We start from the raw sequence: 23,901 nt of genomic DNA on the forward strand, positions 1-23,901 counted from the left end.
TCGAGGGGCTCTGGGTTTGTGCCCAGGCTCGAGGGCGCTGATGCTGTGGGGTCCTGTGCAGGTGCCAGGACGGATGCCCAAGGGCTGGACTCCTGCTGCTGCCCCTTTTCCTCTGCTTCGGGCCAGAGACCGCTGGGAGCATTGACCCGGCCGCGCTCAGAGTGATCGTGCATCATGTGAACTGGTGAGTGACCAGCCTGGGGTTTGTCTCTGTCCATCCCTGCCCCTGTACCCAGCTGTGAAGAGCAGCAGAGAATGTCCCTGGTTGTATCCCACCGGCTTGTAGGGACGCCTGGCAAGGTCAGGGGGGCCCCACTCTACTCGGCTCTGCTGAGACACCTCCTGAGAGCAGGGGGCTGCTGTTGTGCCAGGCACTAGAGACACCTAACCGAGGGCAGAGAGCACCCAGCATGCCAGGGATGCACTGACCCCTGCATTAGATTATGCAACATCTTGATTCTGCAGGTGCAGGGAGAGATGGGGCCCAGAGGAGGGGGGGTATTTTCGGTTCCTATTCCCCTTTCTCTCCCTTTTACTTGGCATCTCCTGGCTCAGTCCCAGGAGCCCGGTGCCCCCGACCCCTCTGTGTCCTGCCCTCTTTCAGTAACGGTGGAGTCAATAGTCAGTACGCCTTCACCGCCACGCTGCCCCATGGCACCAGCAGCAACCCCCAGAATGTGTCCACCGGTCTGCCCACGACCCAGCTAGCAGACATGAGAGAGACGATTCGCCCGTCCGGTGCCCTGTACCACCCGCCCAGCGGGAACATCATGGCCGCCCGGACAAATGAAGTGATTATGCCGAATGGGAAATATACAGAGCACAATGAGTGGCATCTGCTCTCTGGCCCGAACAGCCTTGTGGCCCAGCTCACGGCCAGGACCTATGGCCAGGACAGTTGCCTGATCTTATTCACCTTGAACACTATGGAGCTGTTCTGAGTTTGTACAGCACCTAACACAATGGGTCATTGGTCCACTCGTAGGGCTCCCAGGTGCTGCCGTAAAACACCTAATAAATAATGTACAGCACCTAGCACTATGAGGTGCTTGTCCATGCCTGGGGCTCCTAAGCACTGCTAGAAAATTAAGAATAAATAATAGAGCTGCACCAAAAATTCTGGCAGAGCAATTTTCCATGGCTGGCGGGGGGAGTTATGCTGAAGGCTGGGAGGTAGCTGAATACTGTAGATCTAAGGAGATGACCTGCCTCAGGTCAGATATTTTGCACTCTCCTCCTCAGAGACAAACAGGTAACCACAAATGGGTCCAGTACACCACAGGATTCTGCAAGACAGGAGTGCTGGGTGCCTTTAGTAATTAGGTCGCCATGCAATGGCTAAGCCGTTAGACCGCATTTACATACAGGAATTAAGAAATAAGTGCTGCGAAACAGGGTTAAGGATCAAATACGGTTCATAGCCATGCTGTTACCACAAGGAAGGGTATAAAATACCACCCCCACTTCCCATTTCTTTGGCTTCGTCGGGTCCCCAAGACAGTGTAAACGGAATCAGGACCTCCCTTCTGGTTGGCACCGCTTTCTTCCCCCTCCATCTCTGCTTCCAACGGTCCTCGTAAGCTGTAAGTATGCGCAATGCAGGATGGGAAGTATGAGCCATGCCAGAACCTACTTTACTGTGCTTATTCTAACCGTTGTGTGTATTGATCCTTGCCCAGGATATTGTGTGTATTAAATACCGTTTCTGGGTGTGTTTCACCAGCTGCCATCTTCTCAGTTAACTGTAAAGTAGCTGCCTAGGAAAAGAACCTGTCATCTGTGATAGGGACAGGTCACCCCCCAATACACAACCTGTGTAATCACTGTTCAGGCTGTCAGAGGCAGAGATTAAGAGAGAGTTCGCCTGGCCTGTGCTGCCTTGAACCATGTGACTGTCGAAACCATCTTGGCTCTGTCTCTGTCTCTTTTCCCTGAGTTCCCGGTGTGTGTGTCTCTCTCTCTGCAAAGGCCGGTTCTTCACCCCGCCAGCTGGCACCTTTCCCCTCGGTTCTCCAATTGGGGTCTTTGCCTGGCTTCCCTGCAGAGAGGTGGGAAAACCCCCTTCCTCTTGCTTATTGGTCACTACCCTGTTGTATTTCTAGTTTCTTCATTGATCTGGGTCGGTTTCAGCCAGGCCTTTACTGACCCATTGGTTCCACCCCAGACAGCGGTATGACCTGACACCCCGTGTCTCTCGCTCTGCCCTAAGAACTGTTGAAACTTGGTGCAGAGCAAGGCAAATCCCAGAGGGAAACTGAGGCACACTTATGCTTATTATCAAAATTCCCTCTCCAATAGAGTGGGGCCAATTGACACCAGTGGGGGACCTGGGCCCATTGACTACAACTCAGAGATCCTGCTTTATGCCAGCTGGGGGGTCTGGCCCCACATTTCCTTGATGGGGACGTGTCTTTGTCTGGGCACTGACTGCAGAGGCCCCATGAAGTTTCCTCGGGGTTTCCAAAATGAGGTGCTGGTCCATGACTGGAGCTCTCAGATGCTACCATAAAATTAATACTAAATGATAGAGCTGCTCAAAAAATGTCTCCTAGCGCAGTTTTGAATTGGAAAATGCAGTCTTGTTGGACTGGAAACTGGGATTGTGTCAATTTGGATGAAGTTTTGTGTCGTTTCCTTTTTCCTTCCAAAAATACTTTTTCTTTCCCAATTTATTTTCCAGTCTATTCTATTATAAAGACATTCGCTATGATGCTGTATGATTATACTTATATATTAAGTTCTAAGTTACACAGAAAACAAAACATTCCCAACCGGAACAACACAATTCGATGTTACTAAACCTGAACGTTCCGACTGACCCGAAAGAAATTTTATTTTGGAAATTTTCATGTTGCCGGAAATTTCAAAATTCTCCCAATTTGGAACAAAACCACATTTTGAAATCACAGAATTTCTTGCAAAAGAGACATTTTCCTTTCCGTAGGGCTCTGAGAAATAGCAAACCAGTTACTAATCCATTGCACCACTAGCAAGAAGCAGCTGCCATCTAGTGCCCATACGCGGTATTGCAGGTGACACTGCATCCTGCTGTTTGCAGTCAACACAAACTTTTGGCCTGGACAGCATGGAAAACCAGCTCTTGTTGCCCATGAGGAAATGCACCCCTGATAGACTGTGGGGTGCCACCCTGCCCTGGTGCTAACTGCAGACAAAGGCTGTAAATCAAGGCATGGTTTACCCCATCACCCCTGGGGGAAATAGAGGGACGCTCTGATTACAGCTTGCTTTCCATCCAGAGTGCCAACTGCGTGTCTCCTTCCATGCACGCCCCGTGTGCTCTGCTGGGGGCTGTTCTCAAACGCCAGCTCAGCACAGGGTCTACTGGCCGACTGCAGAACAGTGGCTGTCTGAGAGACACATAGGTCCTTGGCAGCTACGCTGCTCCATGCTCGGAGCTCTCACAGCTTGAGGCAGTCCCTTTCACATCCCCAGCCTCGCTACTGTCCATCCCTGGATCATAGAATCATAGAATCATAGAATATCAGGGTTGGAAGGGACCCCTGAAGGTCATCTAGTCCAACCCCCTGCTTGAAGCAGGACCAATTCCCAGTTAAATCATCCCAGCCAGGGCTTTGTCAAGCCTGACCTTAAAAACCTCTAAGGAAGGAGATCTAACAACCCCGCTCCTCCACCCCAAAGCCCACCATGAGTGGCGGCCTTGATTTTCCAAAAGTAATTAGCCAATTTGGTTACCTGCCGTGGAATGGCTTTGTGCAGATCACGCTGTGTCTAGATGTGGGTTTGGGGGCGCAGGGGGGAGGGGGAGGGGTGATGCCAATGTGTTACCACGGCACCTTCCCATCTTAGAAGTCCAGCAATAGAGTGGGGGCTATTGAATTGATTGCACCCAATGCAGCATGTATGATTACCTGCGGTGTAGGTGTGCATTCAGTGCAAGGTGCTCCTGGCCCTCAGGACCATGTACAGGCTTTGGATACCAGAGTGGCTGAACTGGAGGAGCTGAGGGAGACAGAGAGGTCCATAGATGAGACTTTCCGGGACACAGTAGACTGGTCCCAACCCCCATCTGACAGCCTCTGTGCTGTTGAGGAGGATGAAAGTCTCAGGGAAGCAGAACCAGGGCCGAATTAACTCGTTGTGTGCCTGGCTCCAAACATAATTGTAGGCCCCTCTGGGAGCAATGGAACATGGCACAGGGGGTTCGGTCCTTGGAGCCAGGGGCTGGCCAGGGGCAATGGGGCATGGCATAGCGCAGGCCGCCCCACTTCGCCCAGTGCACTGTTTAGAAACCAGCAGTCGTCAGACACACACTGGCCCACCGAGCCCTGTGCCCTCAATGTGCCCCTTCCCTGTGGGGGTGGGTCCATGCTGTGCCACACAGCCTCCCCCCCCCGCACCCTCTGGACTCACTATGCCCAGCACCCCCACCAAATGCACAGTGCCATGAACACCACCACACCTGCCCAATGCCCCCACGCCCTAAGCCCCACCACAACTGTCCAGTAGCCCTCCACGCCCCACTGCCCAGCATCCCAACATACACAGATCTCCCCCACCACACTGCCCAGTACCCTTCCCCACAGCCCCACCACCACAACTACACAGTGCCTCACACAGACCCCCCACTGCCTCCCACCCCAAAATACACAAACCTTTGCCACTGCCCAGTGCCTCCCACCCCTTCACATCCCAGCATCCCCCCCACAGACCCACTCCCCCATGCCCTGCCTCCAGGCTCTGCTGAGCCAGCACAGAGCAGGATCCCCCCTCCCAGCACAGTGCTAGGGGGCAGGACAGCTGGAGCTAGGGAGCACAGAGTGGCCCTGTCCCCCAGAACCCCACCTAGCCCTACCTGCTTGGCGTTGCTGCTGTCTGTGATGGAGGAGGCATTTCCTTGCATGGGCACGGGGTGTGGGAGGCAGCGTCCAACTTGGACAAATTGAAGGATTGGGCCAAAAGAAATCTGATGAGGTTCAACAAGGACAAGTGCAGAGTCCTGCACTTAGGACAGAAGAATCCCACAAACCACTACAGGCTGGGGACCGCCTGGCTAAGCAGCAGTTCTGCAGAAAAGGACCTGGGGATTACAGGGCACAAGAAGCTGGATATGAGTCAGCAGTGTGCCCTTGTTGCCAAGAAGGCTAACAGCATATTGGGCTGCATTAGTAGGAGCATTGCTAGCAGATCGAGGGACGTGATCATTCCCCTCTATTCGGCACTAGTGAGGCCACATGTGAAATATTGCATCCAGTTTTGGGCCCCCCACTACAAGAAGGATGTGGACAAATTGGAGAGAGTCCAGCGGAGGGCAACGAAAATGGTTAGGGGACTGGAACACATGACTTATGAGGAGAGGCTGAGGGAACTGGGATTGTTTAGTCTGCAGAAGAGAAGAATGAGGGGGGATTTGATAGCTGCTTTCAACTACCTGAAAGGGCGGTTCGAAGAGGATGGCTCTAGACTGTTCTCAGTGGTAGCAGATGACAGAACAAGGAGTAATGGTCTCAAGTTGCAGTGGGGGAGGTTTAGGTTGGATATTAGGAAAAGCTTTTTCACTAGGAGGGTGGTGAAGCACTGGAATGGGTTACCTAGGGAGGTGGTGGAATCTCCATCTGTCATAAACATACAGCTAAGGGTACCATAAAATCCCTCCTTTACCTGAAAAGGGTTAAGAAGCTCAGATAACCTGGTTGGCACCTGACCAAAAGGACCAATAAGGGGAGAAGATACTTTCAAATCTGTGGGGGAAGGTTTTTGTTTTGTGTTTCTGTGTTCTCTCCGGAGTCAAAGAGAGAGACCAAGCAAGTAATCTAGCTCCTGCTGAATGATACAGCTAAACTTACAGAAATAGGAAGTAATAGCAAGGAAATGCGTTAGAGTATCTTTTGTTTTAGCTTGTGAATTTTCCCTGTGCTAAGAGGGAGGTTTATCCCTTTTTTTTTGTAACTTTGAAGTTTTGCCTAGAGGGGAATCCTCTATGTTTTGAATCTGATTACCCTGTAAAGTTACCTTCCATCCTGATTTTACAGAGGTGCTTCTTTTACTTTTTTTCTTTATAATAAAGTTCTGTTTTAAAGAATCTGATTGGGGTTTTTAGGGTCCTAAAAACCCAAGGGTCTGGTCTGTGCTCTCACCTGGTTTACCTATTTGGGTGGTAGATTGTTCTCAAGCTTCCCCAGGAAAGGCGGTGAAGGGGCTTGGGGGGATATTTTAGGGAAACAGGAACTCCATGTGGTCCTTTTCCTGAATCTTTGTCTAACTCACTTGGTGGTGGCAGCAGTACCCATCCAAGGGCAAGGAAGGATTTGTGCCTTGGGGAAGTTTTTAACCTAAGCTGGTAGAAATAAGCTTAGGAGATTCATAGATTCATAGATATTAAGGTCAGAAGGGACCATTATGATCATCTAGTCTGACTTCCTGCACAACGCAGGCTACAGAATCTCACCCGCCCACTGCTGTAATAAACCCCTAACCTATGTCTGAGCTATTGAAGTCCTCCAATCATGGTTTAAAGACTTCAAGGAGCAGAGAATCCTCCAGCAAGTGACCTGTGCCCCGTGCTACAGAGGAAGGCAAAAACCCCCCAGGGCCTCTTCCAATCTGCCCTGGAGGAAAATTCCTTCCCCACCCCAAATATGGCGATCAGCTGAACCCTGAGCATATGGGCAAGATTCACCAGCCAGATACCCAGGAAAGAATTCTCTTTAGTAACTCAGATCCCACCCCATCTAACATCCCATCACAGGCCATTGGGCCTTGTCAAGGTTCCTTCCCCACTCTGAATTCTAGGGTATAGATGTGGGGACCTGCATGAAAACCTCCTAAGCTTACTTTTACCAGCTTAGGTTAAAACTTCCCCAAGGTACAAACTATTTTACCTGTTGCCCTTGGACTTTTGCTGCCACCACCAAACATCTAACTGGGTTTATTATTGGGAAAGAGCCGTTTGGAAACGTATTTCCCCCCAAAATCCTCCCCAAAACCTTGCACCCCACTTCCCGGGGAAGGTTTGATAAAAATCCTCACCAATTTGCATAGGTGAACACAGACCCAAACCCTTGGATCTTAAGAACAATGAAAAAACATTCAGTTTCTTAAAAGAATTTTAATAGAAGTAAAAAGACTCACCTCTGTAAAATCAGGATGGTAAATACCTTACAGGGTAATTAGATTCAAAACATAGAGAATCCATCTAGGCAAAACCTTAAGTTACAAAAAGATACAAAAACAGGAATATCCATTCCTTTCAGCACAGCTTATTTTCTCAGCCATTTAAACAAACAGAATCTAATACATACCTAGCTAGATTACTTACTAAGTTCTAAGACTCCATTCCTGTTCTGTCCCTGGCGAAAGCATCACACAGACAGAGAGAGAGCTTTTGTCTTTCCCTCCCCCCAGCTTTTGAAAGTATCTTGTTTCCTCATTGGTCATTTTGGTCAGGTGCCAGCGAGGTTATCCTAGCTTCTTAACCCTTTACAGGTGAAAGGATTTTTCCTCTGGCCAGGAGGGATTTTAAAGGTGTTTACCCTTCCCTTTATATTTATGACATATATTTATTCCCTTTATATTTATGACCTCCTGAGGTCTCTTCCTACCCTAGTCTTCTATGGGTACGTCTACAGTACGAAATTATTCTGAAATTATTCTATTTGAATTTTCGGAAGCGATTTTATACATTCGGTCTTTTGTGTCCCCACTAAAGCGCGTGAATTCGGTGGAGTGCGTCCACAGTGTTAGGATATAGATATTCAGGCCTGTCTGCAAAGGCCTGTACTCTAAGAATTTAGGTGTATTCTTATCACTTGGCTAGTGATAGAGGTATAAAAGAAAGAATCAAAATCACTGTCTGCTGGTGTAAGGGCCTTCTCTTACTGTGACGGTCTGAGGCCCTGTTCTTAGGCTAAGGCCTTTGGCTAAGCAGCAGAGGCAGCCATAAGCTGGGAAGCGAACGGTCACATCCTCACATTCCAAACTAGTCACATTGAAATAAGGTGCTATTGGGCTGTTAGGCACTATCAGGACAGGATTGTATTCCTATCACCTCCAGAGAAAGGGAAGTGCCTAGAAAATGTAAAAGGAAACTTAGTTTGATAGCATCCTGTCTGGCAAGAACTCACTTATCAATAGCTGGGATGTGAAATCCTCACTTCTGTATTGTTTTGTCATTATAGTTCCCACTTTGCTGTTGTTTGTCTGTATAATCTCTGTCTGGTTCTGTGATTGTTCCTGTCTGCTGTATAATTAATTTTGCTGGGTGTAAACTAATTGAGGTGGTGGGATATAATTGGTTACATAATCATGTTACAATATGTTAGGATTGGTTAGTTAAATTTCAGGAAAATGATTGGTTAAGGTATAGCTAAGCAGAACTCAAGTTTTACTATATAATCTGTAGTCAATGAGGAAGTGACGGGGTGTGGGTGGGGGTGGGCATGTGGGTGTGTGAGATGGGAACAGGGAATGGGGGTAAGAAAATTGGAATCATGTTTTGCTAAAGGGGGAGATGGGAACAGGGAATGGGGGTAAGAGAATTGGAATCATGTTTTGCTAAAGGGGGAGATGGGAACAGGGAATGGGGGTAAGAAAATTGGAATCATGTTTTGCTAAAGGGGGAAATGGGAACAGGGAATGGGAGTAAGGAAGTTGGAATCATGTTTGGCTAAGGGCAGGAATGGGAACAGGGACACAGGTGTAAGGCTTTGTGGTGTCAGAGCTGGGAAGGAGGATACTAAGGAAGGAAACTGGAATCATGCTTGCTGGAAGTTCACCCCAATAAACATCGAATTGTTTGCACCTTTGGACTTCGGGTATTGTTGCTCTCTGTTCATGCGAGAAGGACCAGGGAAGTAAGTGGGTGAAGGAATAAGCCCCCTAACACACAGTACCGAGGCTAGCACTGAATGTTGGAGCAGTGCACTGTGGGTAGCTATCCCACAGTTCCCGCAGTCCCCACCGTCCATTGGAATTCTGGGTTAAGCTCCCAGTGTGTGATGGGGCAAAAACATTCTCGCAGGTGTTTCTGGGTGTGTCTCGTCAGTCGCTCCTCCCTTTGTGAAAGCTATGGCAGACAATGGTTTTGCGCCTTTTTGGCGTGCAGACGCCACACTGCTTTCAGCAGACGGTGCACCGCTTCTCTCCTGGTACTATGAATCCACCTCGCATTTCCTCTTGTCTTTCTATGTAATCTCTATAATATCTACTCTTTCTCTTCCTCACCAAACACTTCTGCTGCCAACTCTGCTCGGCCATTGTGAACCGAGCAGCACAGCTTCCAGCGCCAACTCTGCTCTCCCACTCTTGCCGCGCTACCGAGCTTCTCCATGTTGTCTGTCCTGGGCTCCCGCTTTCATGAAAGCTACAGAAGACAACCATTTTCCGCCTTTTTTTGGCTATTGTGAACCGAACAGCACCTCTTCCACTGCCACTTTGCTCTCCTATGTTTTGCGCCCTTTTTCCAGGATTACCCTTGCAGGCACCATAGCGCGGCAAGCATGGAGCCCGCTCAGATCTCCGCTGCAGTTTTGACCATTGTAAATACCTCGTGCATTATCCAGCAGTATGTGCAGTACCTGCAAAACCAGGCGAGGAAGCGACAACAGTGTGATTACGATAGTGATGAGGACATGGACACAGATGTTCCTAGAAGCATGGCATGTGGCGATTGGGAGATCATGGTGGTATTGGCCCAGGTTCATGCTGTGGAATGCCAATTATGGGCCTGGGAAACAAGCACAGGGTGGTGGGACCTCATAGTGTTGCAGGTATGGGATGATTCCCAGTGGCTGCAAAACTTTCATATGCGTAGAGCCACTTTCATGGAACTTTGTGACTTGCTGTCCTCTGCCCTGAAGTGCAAAGACACCAAAATGAGAGCAGCCCTCACAGTTGAGAAGTGAGTGGCCATAGCCCTGTGGAAGCTTGCAATGCCCGGTCAGTCAGGAATCAGTTTGGAGTGGGCAAATCTATTGTGGGGGCTGCTGTGCTGCAAGTAGCCAATGCAATCATTGACCAGCTGCTATCAAGGGTAGTGACTTTGGGAAATGTGCAGACTATCATGGATGGCTTTAATGCCCTGGGGTTCCCTAACTGTGGCGGGGCAATAGACGGAACGCATATCCCTATCTTGGCCCTGGAACCCCAGGGTGGCCGGTATGTAAACCGCATGGGGTGCTTTTCCATGGTGCTGCAAACACTGGTGGATCACAAGGGACATTTCACTGACATCAATGTGGGATCGCTGGGAAACGTGCATGACACTCGCATCTTCAGGAACTCTGGTCTGTTTGAACAGCTGCAGGAAGGGACTTACTTCCCAGACCAGAAAATAACCGTTGGGGATGTTGAAATGCCTATAGTTATCCTCAGGAACCCAGCCTACCCCTTAATGCCATGGCTCATGAAGCCATACATAGGCACCCTGAACAGTAGTAAGGATCAGTTCAACTATAGGCTGAGCCAGTGCAGAATGGTGGTAGAATGTGCGTTTGGATGTTTGAAAGCGCGCTAGCGCAGTTTACTGACTCGGTTAGATCTCAGCACAACCAATATTCCAATTGTAATTGCTGCTTGTTGTGTGCTGCACAATATCTGGGAGAGTAGGGGGGGGAGGCATTTATGGCAGAGTGGGAGGTTGAGGCAACTCGCCTGGTGGCCAATTTCGCACAGCCAGACAACAGGGCGATTAGAAGAGCGCAGCAGGGCGTGCTGTGCATCAGAGAAGCTTTGAAAGCCAGTTTCATGACTGGCCAGGGTACAGTGTGACAGTTGTGTTCGTTTCTCTTGAAGTTAGCCGCTCCCTATATATATGAAAGGAAATAAAGTCACAATTGTTTAAAATCCGTTCTTTATTATTTGTTGCACAACACATTGAGAGAAATCAGAAGCTAGATGGCAGGGTGGGGGGTACTGGGGAAGGAGGGTGGAGGAGGAGGGAAGGACAAGTCCAGAAACCAAATCAAAATTTCGGATGTGCCTGCTTTCTGCTGCTTGTGCAATCCTCTGGGGTTGAGTGTGTGGGTCCCCGTAGCTGCCCCCCCGCCCTGTGTTCTTGGGCGTCTGGGTGAGGAGGCTATGGAACTTGGGGAGGAGGGAGGGTGGTTATACAGGGGCTGCAGCAGCAGTCTGTGGTCTTGCTGCCTTTCCCGCATTAGATCCACCGTACAGCGGAGCATGTCAGTTTGCTCCCCCATGAGCCTGACCATAGCATCCTGCCTGCTCTCATTGCGCGCATCCCTCCTCTCTTCGTATTCGTGTAACGCTTTACGGGACTCCGCAGTTGTTTGCCTCCACACATTCAGCTGGGCCCTATCAGTGCGGGAGGACTGCATGACCTCAGCAAACATCGCCCCGAGTTCGTTTTTTCCGCCTTCTAATCTGGACCAGCCTCTGGGACAGAGTAGATAGGGGCCGCATTGAAACATTTGCACCTGTGGGAGGAGAAAAAGGGAGGGTAGTATTTTAAAAGATACATTTTAGAGAACAAAGGGGACACTTTCTCAGTGAAACAGGCAATTCATAGTACACAGCACATGTTCTTTCTGTACAAGGTCGCATTTTGCCTCTTATACTGAAGTGCCTTCCACTTTGGTGTGAGTAAGCCATCACACGCGGCTGGGCAACAGAATTCAGCTTGCAGGCAGCCATGGTAAGCCCTAGGGGCTCGCGGGGTTCTGCTTCTTCCGCATTCATTTCAATGCTTTCAAACTCCGGGGCCCCCTTTCCCATAGCAAACAATGCCTGGTGGGTTTGCAATATAAAAGGAGGGCCTGTAGGCTCTCTGGGATGATCGCTTCATAACCTCCTCCCCACACAGCCACCATGTGGCTTTGATGAGGCTCTGAGCAGGGATGAGCCCTTTAAACTAAACACGAAAAGCCCAGCATGGCTGGGTTTCCCCCCATCCCCCACCGCATGGCTCTGATCAGGCTCTCACTCACCAGAAGTGCCTTCTCCAGGGTCATGGTCTGGGAGTTCACATTGAGAGTGTGGGGAGGCTATTGGGTCCAGTGTTAAGAATAGTTCCTGGCTAGCAGGGAAAACAGATTCCCCACTTGCCACCTGTGCACTGTCCTCCTCCTCTTCATCCTCCAATAACTCATCCTCCTCTTTCCGTGCAACTCCCCTCTTGCAGGTGTCCACAGACAGTGGTGGGTTAGTGGTGGCATCACCCCCCCATAATTTTCTGTGGGTCGTCCTTCAGGATAGGTTGTAGATCCTTGATGATGCACTGGAGAGGTTTTAGTTGGAGAAGTTTAGTCACAGAACGCCACTAGCCGTCACTCTCAGCCCCCAACTAAAACCTCTCCAGCGCATCATCAAGGATCTACAACCTATCCTGAAGGACGACCCATCACTCTCACAGATCTTGGGAGACAGGCCAGTCCTTGCTTACAGACAGCCCCCCAACCTGAAGCAAATACTCAACAGCAACCACACACCACACAACAGAACCACTAACCCAGGAACCTATCCTTGCAACAAAGCCCGTTGCCAACTGTGTCCACATATCTATTCAGGGGACACCATCATAGGGCCTAATCACATCAGCCACACTATCAGAGGCTCATTCACCTGCACATCTACCAATGTGATATATGCCATCATGTGCCAGCAATGCCCCTCTGCCATGTACATTGGCCAAACTGGACAGTCTCTACATAAAAGAATAAATGGACACAAATCAGACATCAAGAATTATAACATTCAAAAACCAGTCGGAGAACACTTCAATCTCTTTAGTCACTCGATTACAGACCTAAAAGTTGCAATTCTTCAACAAAAAAACTTCAAAAACAGATTCCAACGAGAGACTGCTGAATTGGAATTAATTTGCAAACAGGATACCATTAAATTAGGCTTGAATAAAGACTGGGAGTGGATGTGTCATTACACAAAGTAAAACTATTTCCCCATATTTATTTTTCCCCCCTACTGTTCCTCACACATTCTTGTCAACTGCTGGAAATGGCCCATCTTGATTATCACTACAAAAGGTTTTTTTTCTCTCCTGCTGGTAATAGCTCACCTTAACTGATCACTCTCACTATAGTGTGTATGGTAACACCCATTGTGTCATGTTCTCTGTGTATATAAAATCTTCCTATTGTATTTTCCACTGCATGCAGCCGATGAAGTGAGCTGTAGCCCATGAAAGCTTGTGCTCAAATAAATTTGTTAGTCTCTAAGGTGCCACAAGTACTCCTGTTCTTTTTGCAGATACAGACTAACACGGCTGCTACTCTGAAACCTGTTAAGTTACATTCCAAAAACTTATCAGAAATAGCATCCTGAAAAACTGGGTCCTGGATTGGGGTACCCTCCGCCACCCCTTTCTCTGTCCCTGAGAGGTCAGCGGTGTGACTGCTCCCCTCCAGGAGGACTGTTACACAGTTCCCTCTCAAAACCTGGCTCATGGGCTGATTGTCTGGGTGCACAGATGCTGACTCACTCATTCGGTCCTGGGCATCCTCTCCCAAGTGACCAATGAGGAGATATTCCTGTACCCCAGTTTCCTCCTCTGGGCCCCCCTCTAAGGCACATTTCTCTGTGCTCCCTAGGAAGAGCTCTATCCCTTTTTCAGCAACAAAACTCTTCCAGCTCACAGCTGGGACATTTTCCTTAATACTGACAAGATCTCTTCTGCCTCTGCGCCTGAGGGCATGTTGCCTTCTGCAGGAAAGGAGCTAGTCTCAGCCCTTTCCATACTTGGAAGCACATTGCTTCCCTGTGTGACAGATTCACAGGGATCCTCACCCACCTCATGCCAATATCCCGCTTATGATTCCTAAATTTAACCCTACATGTTTCAGGGGTAATCTGAAACTTCTGCAACAGAGTGTTTTTGAATTTACAATAGTCTAAAGCATCCTCAATAGGCATTTCATTGAATACATTCAGAGCTTTACCAGTTAAATTTGCAATCAGGCTAGGCACTCTCTTGGCATCAGGGATTTCATGCACTGCATACAGCCTTTGAACAGTGGTCAGATATTCAGCAATATTGTCTTTTATTGTATGCAGGACATAAATGGATCCAATTGTGGATTTTTGGAGTGATGGGAATCGCTGGGGTCAGTGGGTTCCAATTTTGGTCTCTAGCAGGTCCAGTTGGTTCTCTCTCTCTTTCTTCCCACTCTCTTTCTCCTTCTTCCCACTTTCTTCCTCCTGCTTCTCCTTTATCTCCAGTTCTTTCCGTTCCAATAGTCTCTGATGCTCTCTCTCTCTTTTTCTGCAGTCTAAAAAGCTCCAATTTCACAATCGCTTCACTGCTTTCCCTCATTTTCCTGCTTTTCTGTCCCTATTTCTCTTTCCCAAAATAAGCAAACAGAAAGTAACAAACCGATAGCCTCCTCCTGACTGTCCTTAGCCACCCCACTTAAAGCCTCACTTAAAATCTTTACACCATGTATGAAGTGCAAACCTTGCTCGGTACAACAAGCTGTGTATTTCACCCTGATCACTGTGACAGGATCCCCAGGGGGCAGCCTGGGACAGTGGGACCACTGTGCCCCCTTAACTCGCTCCAGCCTGGGCTGTCTCTCACAGTGCCTTGCTAGTGACAAACAGCAAACCCCTCCAGGTGCTGTGATCACTCAGCACAACAGCATGTGGAGCCCCACACCCAGCTAGAGTGCATGAAAGCTCCCAGAGGCACTCATGAATCACACAGAGAAAGGCCCCAGACGAATCCCCTAGCTCCCAGCACTGTATCCCAGGAATATACTGTCTTGAGCAGTGCAAGTTTATTGATTGGTTCACCACTTCATCAATGGAAAGTGGATATACACCAGCCCTTCGCAAACCTGAGCAGATTTACCAGACACTTAAGGCAAACTCACTGGTAAGATAAACAGTTAAACACATTCATTGACTACAAGATAGATTTTAAATGATTATAAGTGACAGGCAAAAATTTAGAGTAAGTTACCAAAATAAAATAAAGTAAAATATAAGCATGCAGTCTAAACTTTCAACCGTATTAGAATGGGCAACATCTAGATTAAGCAGTTTTTCTCACCCCACTGGATATTGAAGTTATAGGGCTTTCTCCTGGGGTTTTCACAGAGGTCTGGCCCCACATTTCTTTGATAGGGACGTGACTTTGCCTTTCCTTACAGTGTCTGGGCATTGACCGCAGAGGTGTCATAAACTTTCCTCCGGGCTGTTTGCGGCATGCCCAGCCCAGGGAGATAACTTGCCAAGGTTTGCATTGATCTGGGATCAGGAGGAAGTTCTCAGAGAGCCAATTTTCAAATACCCATCCTGTTCCCTTCCCCCTGGATCTCGGTGTTTGTGGCCAACAGCCCCCTCCCTAAAACCTCTCCCATTGGGTAGGGACAGCAGGAGAGTGGCCCGGCCCTTCCCAGCTGCCTGCAACAGTGCTATAAAAAGCCTGGCTCGGAGCCATCAAACCAGGAGTGAGTATCAACATCTGTCAGCAGAGACACGGACCCTTCACCACTCACCATGGAGCCCCAGGTGAGCCCCCTACCCCCACTTACCCCTGCCCCATGGATCCCGGAGAGTCTCCCTGCCCCATTGAGCCACAGGGGAGTGCCTCCTGCCCCCCACCTCCCTCCTGCCCATAGAAACTCTGATGACTCCCCCCTGTCCCTCAACTCCTCCTGCACCATGTAGGCCCAGGGAAGTCCCCTCTGCCACCCACCTCCACCCTGCCTCAGGGAGTCCCCTCTGCCACCCATCTATCCTGCCCCATGGCACCTCAGCAGAGTCCTCCCTGCTTCCCAATTCCACATATGCCCCAGGGAACCCCACATCCCCCTCTCCTGTCGGTAGCATAGCGGGGGCTAGGAGATGTGGGTCGGGGGGCTCAGGGTTTATGCCCAGGCTTGGGGGCACTAATTCTGTGGGGTCCTGTGCAGGTGCCAGGATGGATGCCCAGGGCTGGACTCCTGCTGCTGCCCCTTCTCCTCTGCTTCAGGACAGAGACCATCGGGAGCATTAACCCGGCTGCGCTCAGAAAAATCGTGGATCATGTGAACAAGTGAGTGACCAGCCTGGGGTTTGTCTCTGTCCTTCCCTGCCCCTGTACCCAGCTGTGAAGAGCAGCAGAGAATGTCCCTGGTTGTATCCCACCGGCTTGTAGGGATGCCCAGCAAGGTCAGAGGGGCCGCACTGTACCTGTCTCTGCCCAGGCACATCCTCAGAGCTGGGGGCTGCTATTGTGCCAGGCACTAGAGACACCAAACCAAGGGCAGAGAGCACCCAGCATGCCAGGGATGCACTGACCCCTGCATTAGATCACACACCGGGTCGATGCTAGGGGCGATTCTGGGGGTGCAGGGAGAGATGGAGCCTGGAGGTGGGAGGGGTGATTCTGGGGGTCCAGAGTAAATGGAGCCCAGAGGAGGGAGGGGGTGAACATAAGAATGGCCATACTGGGTCAGACTAAAGGCCCAGTATCTAGCCCAGTATCCTGTCTCCTGACAGTGGCCAATGCCAGGTGCCCCAGAGGGAACGAACAGGACAGGGAATCATCAAGTGATCCATCCCCTGTCGCTCATTCCCAGCTTCTGGCAAACAGAGGCTCGGGACACCATCCCTGCCCATCCTGGCTAATAGCCATTGATGGACCTATCCTCCATGGATGTATCTAGTTCTTTTTTTAACCCTGTTATAGTCTTGGCCTTCACAACACCCTCTGGCAAAGAGGTCCAAGGGTTGATTGTGTGAAGAAATACTTCCTTTTTTTTTTAAAGCCTGCTGCCTATTCATTTCATTTGGTGACCCCTGGTTCTTGTGTTATGAGGTGTAAATAATATAATTCTGGGAGATGCAGGGGGAGCTGGCGCCCAGAGCTGGGATGGTTTTTCAGGGCCTATTCCTCATTTTCTCCCTTTTACTTGGAATCTCCTGGCTCAGTCCCAGGAGCCCGGTGCCCCCTGACCCCTCTGTCTCCTGCCCCTCTTTCAGTTACAGTGGAATTAACAATCAATACGCCTTCGCTGTCTCGCTGCCCCGTGCCACCTGCAGAAAGCCCAAGAATATAGATAGATATCTGAACAGGACCCAGCTAGGGGAAATGAAAGACATAATTCGCCCGTTCGGGGCCCTGTACAACCCGCCCAGAGGGAACATCGTGGCCGCCCGGCCAAAGGAAGTGACTACACAGAGTAGGAAATTCACGGAGCACAGCGAGTGGCGTCTTCTCTCCGGCCCAAACAGCCTTGTGGCCCAGCTCATGGCCAGGACCTACGGCCAGAACAGCTGCCTGATCTTATTCACCTTCAACTCGCCCTGCTCCACCAAGTGTCTGCGCGAGGCCGGGCGCTCCAACATCGTGGACATGACCAGTGCTGCCTTCTCGGCCATCGACAACAACTACAAGGCCTTCGTGTTCCAGAAGATCTTTGATTATGACTTGAGGCCTGTCGTGACCCGCCAGGACCTGCTGGAGGCCTGGCACCGGCTGCGCGATGTGCCCCTGCTGCGCTGCAACAACAACGGCTGCCAGGACTGCGCCGCGACGGACCCTGAAAACAACCCCTGCCTGGCTGGGAAGAATCATAACATCATAGAATATCAGGATTGGAAGGGACCTCAGGAGGTCATCCAGTCCAACCCCCTGCTCAAAGCAGGACCAATCCCCAACTAAATCATCCCAAGAGGTAGATGATGGAGTGGAGCTGGGAATCGTGCACGGCTCTTTGTGCCACTGGCCTCCCTCACTGCCCATGCGCTTCTGGCTCGCTGAGTGTAACAGAAACACATCCGAACCAGGCACCAAGCTCCAATCTAGAACCCCATTCTAATGTGCTCCCCAATCTAGAACCCCAATCCACGGATGCACTCCAATCCAGAACCCCATTCCTGGGCATGCACTGATTTAGAACCCCTTCCAGAGTGTGTTCCCATCTAGAACCCCAACCCTGTATGCTGACATCTGCAATCTAGAGCCCCATCGCTGGGAGTACTCCAATGTAAAACCCCATCACCATCTCTGGTTGTGCTCCAGCCTACAAGCCCATCTCTGGGTGTGCTCCAATCTGTGATCTAGAAGCCTGTCCCACTCCCCAAGTGTGTACCAATCTAGAATTGCCATCCCCCCAGTGCACCTAAAAGCTGCGTTCTAAACCTTCATCCCCCGCAGTGCGTCAAGTGCCAATCGAGAACATGGCCCCATCCCTGGGTTGTCTTTCAGCTGCAGTCCAGATCCCACATCCACCCATTGAGCTCAGATCTAGAACCCAGCCTCCAACCCTGCATAAGGCCAGGGGGAGGGGGCAGTGGATGGGAACAGGGCACATTGGGCCCGGTGACTGTATGATGGGGCTGGATCAGAGGGGGGAGTCCCTTACTCAGATGCTGGTGGTTGGGAGGATTCCTGGGCATGGACCATAGCCACGGTGGGGCAGTGGGGATCTTGGAGCGCGGGGCTCTGTCAGTGGGGGCTGCTTTGGGGTTGTTCCAGTCTGTAGGTGACGCTTTTTGCTGATTCTCTGATGTGTGATTGCTGCCAATAAAGCTTTTGAGCATCCTGAGGCCTCACATCTCTGTCCGTGCGTCCAGGTCTCCCATCTCCATCTGTGCGTCAGGGGTCTCACGTCGTCCCCTGGAGGTGCTGGGTCCCCAAGGGCAGCACCTTGTCGTGCCTGGTTCCCAGCTGGCAGCCTGCGTGGAAGCTTGGGTTTTACTGAGTCCAGAACCCCTGAATGTTCCCCTCCCCATCCCTGGAACCCCCTTCCCCTGCTCCCTGGGCGGGGATCTCCTGAGCAGACAGCCCCGATCCCCTGGGGTTGGGGGGCACCTGGCACACAATGGGGGACAGAGCTCCCAGCCCCGCTCTCTGTTCCCCCGGCTGACAGGAGCTGCACCTGGGAACCAAACTCCAGGTTTACATCCCCCGAAGGCAGCTCCCATTGCAAACTCCTTGGTTCCCAGAAGGGACTGTTATAGCAGGACAAGACTGAGATGACACTTCCGTTCTAAGTGCTCTGAAATCTCCACGCTTTCTGGAATTAGCTTGAAATTTGCTGTGTTACTCGGTGGTCTGGGGTCAGGTGAGTGACCCAAATCTGGAGCCATTTAACCAAAGGGGTCACAAGATACAGCTTCCCCAAAACACCAGCTTCTCTGAAGATTGTTTGCAGTGCTGTTGTAGCAGGGCTGCTCTGTATCGGTGCTTGCTCTGGCTGAAGAGCGTGCGTGCCGATCTCCGGACAGGCTGTCAGGAAGCAGGGCGCAAACCCTGAGTTGGCTGGGAGCTCTATAAGTAGCTGTCCCCAACCTATTACCCCAATTAACCTCTTTAGGTACTGTATCAGCCTTATTGTGGAGTGTTGCCTGATTTTAGGAGGTTAATATTATTAATTTGGATAATATGAATTATAGGTTACCAATTAATTTGATCAGAAGATAATAAGGTTCTTGTCCCAGAATTAGACTACACAGAGTTTGCAAAGGACCCTTGGGGGTATTGCAGGATACTTACACTGAGACAAATATAGCCTTAAAGACTGCAGAGGGGCAGCCCAGGGATAGGCAAAAGCAGCAGGTCCTATCCCCTTGCCAATGATGAGTGGCCATTACAGACTGCAGTCTGCCCCAGGGAGAGGGGGCTAGATGATGACTGGCAGTAGCCACTGAGGCAAGGTGAGCTTAGAGGGTTGGGGGTTCCCCTGGGAGGAGAGACCCAGCGTGTGGGGTACTGTGGAGGGCAGCACACCAAGGTACGGGGCACCGGGGTCCGGGAGGGAAAGGCGAGACACCGGCCTGCAGAAGGCACTCTGGGCTGGACAAGAGCTAATTCCCTAGACGACCAGCAGGAGGCGCTGCCCCAGTGGGTCTTTGGTTTGCTACACACCCTTTAAGGTAATAACAGGCTGAACCGTGCAACTACCAAAACATTGAATCTGGCACATCATTGGCACTGAATTAAAAAAAATTAAAAATGACTACCCCCCTGCAAAATCTGCAAAAACATTTAAATCAGGTCCACCTGCAGGTAGCGGCTAAATTGAAAAAAAGCCAAACAAAAGGCAAAGGCCTACTTTAACAAAAACAAACAAACAAAAATATTTGGAAGGTTAAAAACCAAGTAATGCTGCTATCTTACAAAGCACCAGAGCCTAGGCTGTGTAATGGATAAACTGGACCCTTCCAAATCATGAATAAACTCAGCTCAGCAGTGTACAAAATTAAAAGAACAGAAGGCAAGTGTAATAGAAACAAAATCTACCAGGCTAATCAGTTAAAGCTGTATCGATCATCCAGGGCACAGAAGCAACTTCCTCCTCAGGACCTAGGTAAAGAACACCCAGAGGAATCGCGACGGCTGAAGTCCAGCAAATCACAACCATGAAATGGACACTGGTATGTCTGATTTACTACACCTTTATTGTTGCTCTAAGGGTAAGACTGAGCCAAAAATCAAGAATTTGGGACTAAATGGTTACAAAAGATGCAGACCCATGAAACCCAATGGCACGAACACGCTCAATTGTTTGACCATCTGAAGCAGAACGCACCAATGAAAGGGATGAAAATGACTATTCTACTCAATCCAGAACTTATCCACAGTCTTATTCAGTAGGTTAAGGGAAGTAGAGGGGAAGATGTCACCTTTAAATATAAATTGGATGGAGTAGTCTCACTGCCATCCAGTGGCTAGAAAAAGATTTGCAAATATATAGATTATGTGTTACAAGAAAAAGTAAACTGGGTGGTCAACCCGATGTTACAGGAAATAAGAAAATCGTCACAGGAAAAGCAATTTACTGTTTACAACATGCATAACGTAACCCAACCATTTAATAAAACCCAACTTAAAATGAATCAGCTGGTCATTTTAAACAGTGACGAGCATGAGAATGAATATTTAGGAAAGAAAATTATCTGCTTTGCGCATGAAAAGTATGTTGTAAATACAATCACTAATGCATTACAATCTCTAAGATTGAAAAAGATTCCTAACCTAATTAAAAATAAGCAATTATTAAGTTGGTATTGTCCCAAATGTTTTCAAATGCGGAAAAAGAAGCAATCCACATGTGTGAAGTCATGCTAGCATTTATCGGTAGGTACAATAAAAAAGATGGAAGCTGTAACACCTCACCCCAACCCAGACAGTTATTCTTTTTCTAAAGGTTGTACAAGGGCACGATCCTTGTATGTCTCATTCACAATCTCGTTACCACTGTTTGACCCAGACAAGAATGTGTACAGGCAATTGGTGGCTGTCCATTCTATATGTCACCTCAAAGATGACATCTACAGAAAACGCATCAATGTGCCTCCCTTGGCGTCTATCACATTCCAACTCAAACCTGGAAAGTGCCACAGATGGCCTGTTGCTCTAAAAAAGGGCCTCAGGACATCTGTAGATGTAATGTGGTTAAAACAGACACTGTTCTGTGTGAACTACAGGAAAAGAAGTTACAAAATAAATCGTGATTGTCATGCCTGATCAGGCTAACCAAGTAAAAAACCCCAATGAAAAGGGTAACCTATGCTGAAAATAGCCAATTTTGCATGGTAACCAATCAAAAAAGGTACCAATATGGTCCCTTGGAGTGTCCTGTCACAAACCCCAATTTTTGTTTTACTCCAAAGCAGCCTAGTTTAATAGGGTGTTACCAGCTTTGCCTGTTACTTTGGGTATGCTCATTTATTAGGGTTACTCTTCCAGGGAGCAGGGGTTCTGTACTTCTATCAATGTACTGCTTGTGTCACTTGTGTTCTCATACGGAGCTCTACTTCTCCCTGCTGCAAGTTCCCTCCCAATGGAGCTATCCTGCAGGATCTAGGTTCCCTTCCAACGGAGCTATCCTGCAGGATCTAGGTTCCCCAGGGCTGGGTTCTTCCAGCCCCAGAATCAGACAAACACACACACACACCCATTAACAGACTGTGTCTGAGAGGACCGGGTTAATCAGCACTCTCAAGCTGACCCCTTATATGTCCCTGTGATGCTCTGTACCTCGGGGGAACACCCGGCACACCCATGTCCTTGTAAAATGATTGTGTGGTATCCAATGCAAGGTTTGTCATGTTGGGTGTCTTCAGAAGGCTCATGATGCACTGAGCATGGTTGTTATGGTGATGGTATAGTAATCATTGTTACAGTAATGTTATAGGTTGTAATTTCATGTATATAGTTATGAGGCTGAAAATGTGTCCTCATGGCTTAAAGAAAGCCCAGGAAAAAACTCTCCAAGAGCAGAGGGGCAGTTCACACCTCATCAGGGCATGTATGGGACAAACCCAGCCCAGCCTCACAGCCTCACAGGAACAGAGGACACTGGCCTAGGCAACAACAAAGGATCTGTTGGACTCTCGAGTGAGTCACCCCCTTCCTTTGGTCAGTTTGGGACTGCGATGAGGTAATGCTCACCTGATTCTGAAGCAGGGTGGAGGTGGGGGCAAAGCCAAGAGGGAAGAAAGGACATGATAAAAGAGAGAGATGTTTGTCATGTTCTTCCTCTCTCTTCCACCTCCATCTACAGACATCACCACCAAGCGATTGAAGTGCTGATCAAAGGGGAGAGCCTGGCTGAAGGGCAACCAGCCAGCCTGTGGTGAGACGCATCTAAGTTTGGAAGGGCACTGAAAGTGTTAAGATCAGCTTAGAAGGTGTTTTGCTTTTATTTCATTTGACCAAATCTGACTTGTTGTGCTTTGACTTATAATCACTTAAAATCTATCTTTATAGTTAATAAATCTGTTTGTTTATTCTACCTGAAGCAGTGCTTTTGGTTTGAAGCATGTCAGAGACTCCGCTTGGGATAACAAGCCTGGTACATATCAATTTATTTGTTAAACTGACAAACTCATATAAGCTTGCAGCCTCCCGCAGGCATAACTGGACACTGCAAGATGGAGGTTCCTAGGGTTGTGTCTGGGTCCAGAGATGTTGGCTAGTGTCATTCAGTTGCACAATCCAAGGAGGAGCTTACATGCCAGAGGCTGTGCAGGAACAGCCCAGTGTTAGGGGGCTTATTCCTTCACCCACTTACTTCCCTGGTCCTTCTCGCATGAACAGAGAGCAACAATACCCGAAGTCCAAAGGTGAAAACAATTCGATATTTATTGGGGTGAACTTCCAGCAAGCATGATTCCAGTTTCCTTCCTTAGGATCCTCCTTCCCAGCTCTGACACCACAGAGCCTTACACCTGTGTCCCTGTTCCCATTCCTGCCCTTAGCCAAACATGATTCCAACTTCCTTACTCCCATTCCCTGTTCCCATTTCCCCCTTTAGCAAAACATGATTCCAATTTTCTTACCCCCATTCCCTGTTCCCATCTCACACACCCACCCCCTCTCACCCACACCCCGTCACTTCCTCATTGACTACAGATTATATAGTAAAACTTGAGTTCTGCTTAGCTATACCTTAACCAATCATTTTCCTGAAATTTAACTAACCAATCCTAACATATTGTAACATGATTATGTAACCAATTATATCCCACCACCTTAATTAGTTTACACCCAGCAAAATTAATTATACAGCAGACAGGAACAATCACAGAACCAGACAGAGATTATAGAGACAAACAATAGAAAAGTGGGAACTATAATGACAAGACAATACAGAAGTGAGGATTTCACATCCCAGCTATTGATAAGTGAGTTCTTGCCAGACAGGATGCTATCGAACTAAGTTTCCTTTTACATTTTCTAGGCACTTCCCTTTCTCTGGAGTGATAGGAATACAATCCTGTCCTGATAGTGCCTAACAGCCCAATAGCACCTTATTTCAATGTGACTAGTTTGGAATGTGAGGATGTGACTGTTCGCTTCCTAGCTTATGGCTGCCTCTGCTGCTTAGCCAAAGGCCTTAGCCTAAGAACAGGGCCTCAGACTGTCACAGTAAGAGAAGGGCCTTATACCAGCAGACAGTGATTTTGATTCTTTCTTTTATACCTCTAGAACTAGCCAAGTGATAAGAATACACC

The sequence above is a fragment of the Lepidochelys kempii genome, chromosome 23, assembly GCF_965140265.1.
Source record: "Lepidochelys kempii isolate rLepKem1 chromosome 23, rLepKem1.hap2, whole genome shotgun sequence".
NCBI classification, from domain to species: Eukaryota; Metazoa; Chordata; order Testudines; family Cheloniidae; genus Lepidochelys; species Lepidochelys kempii.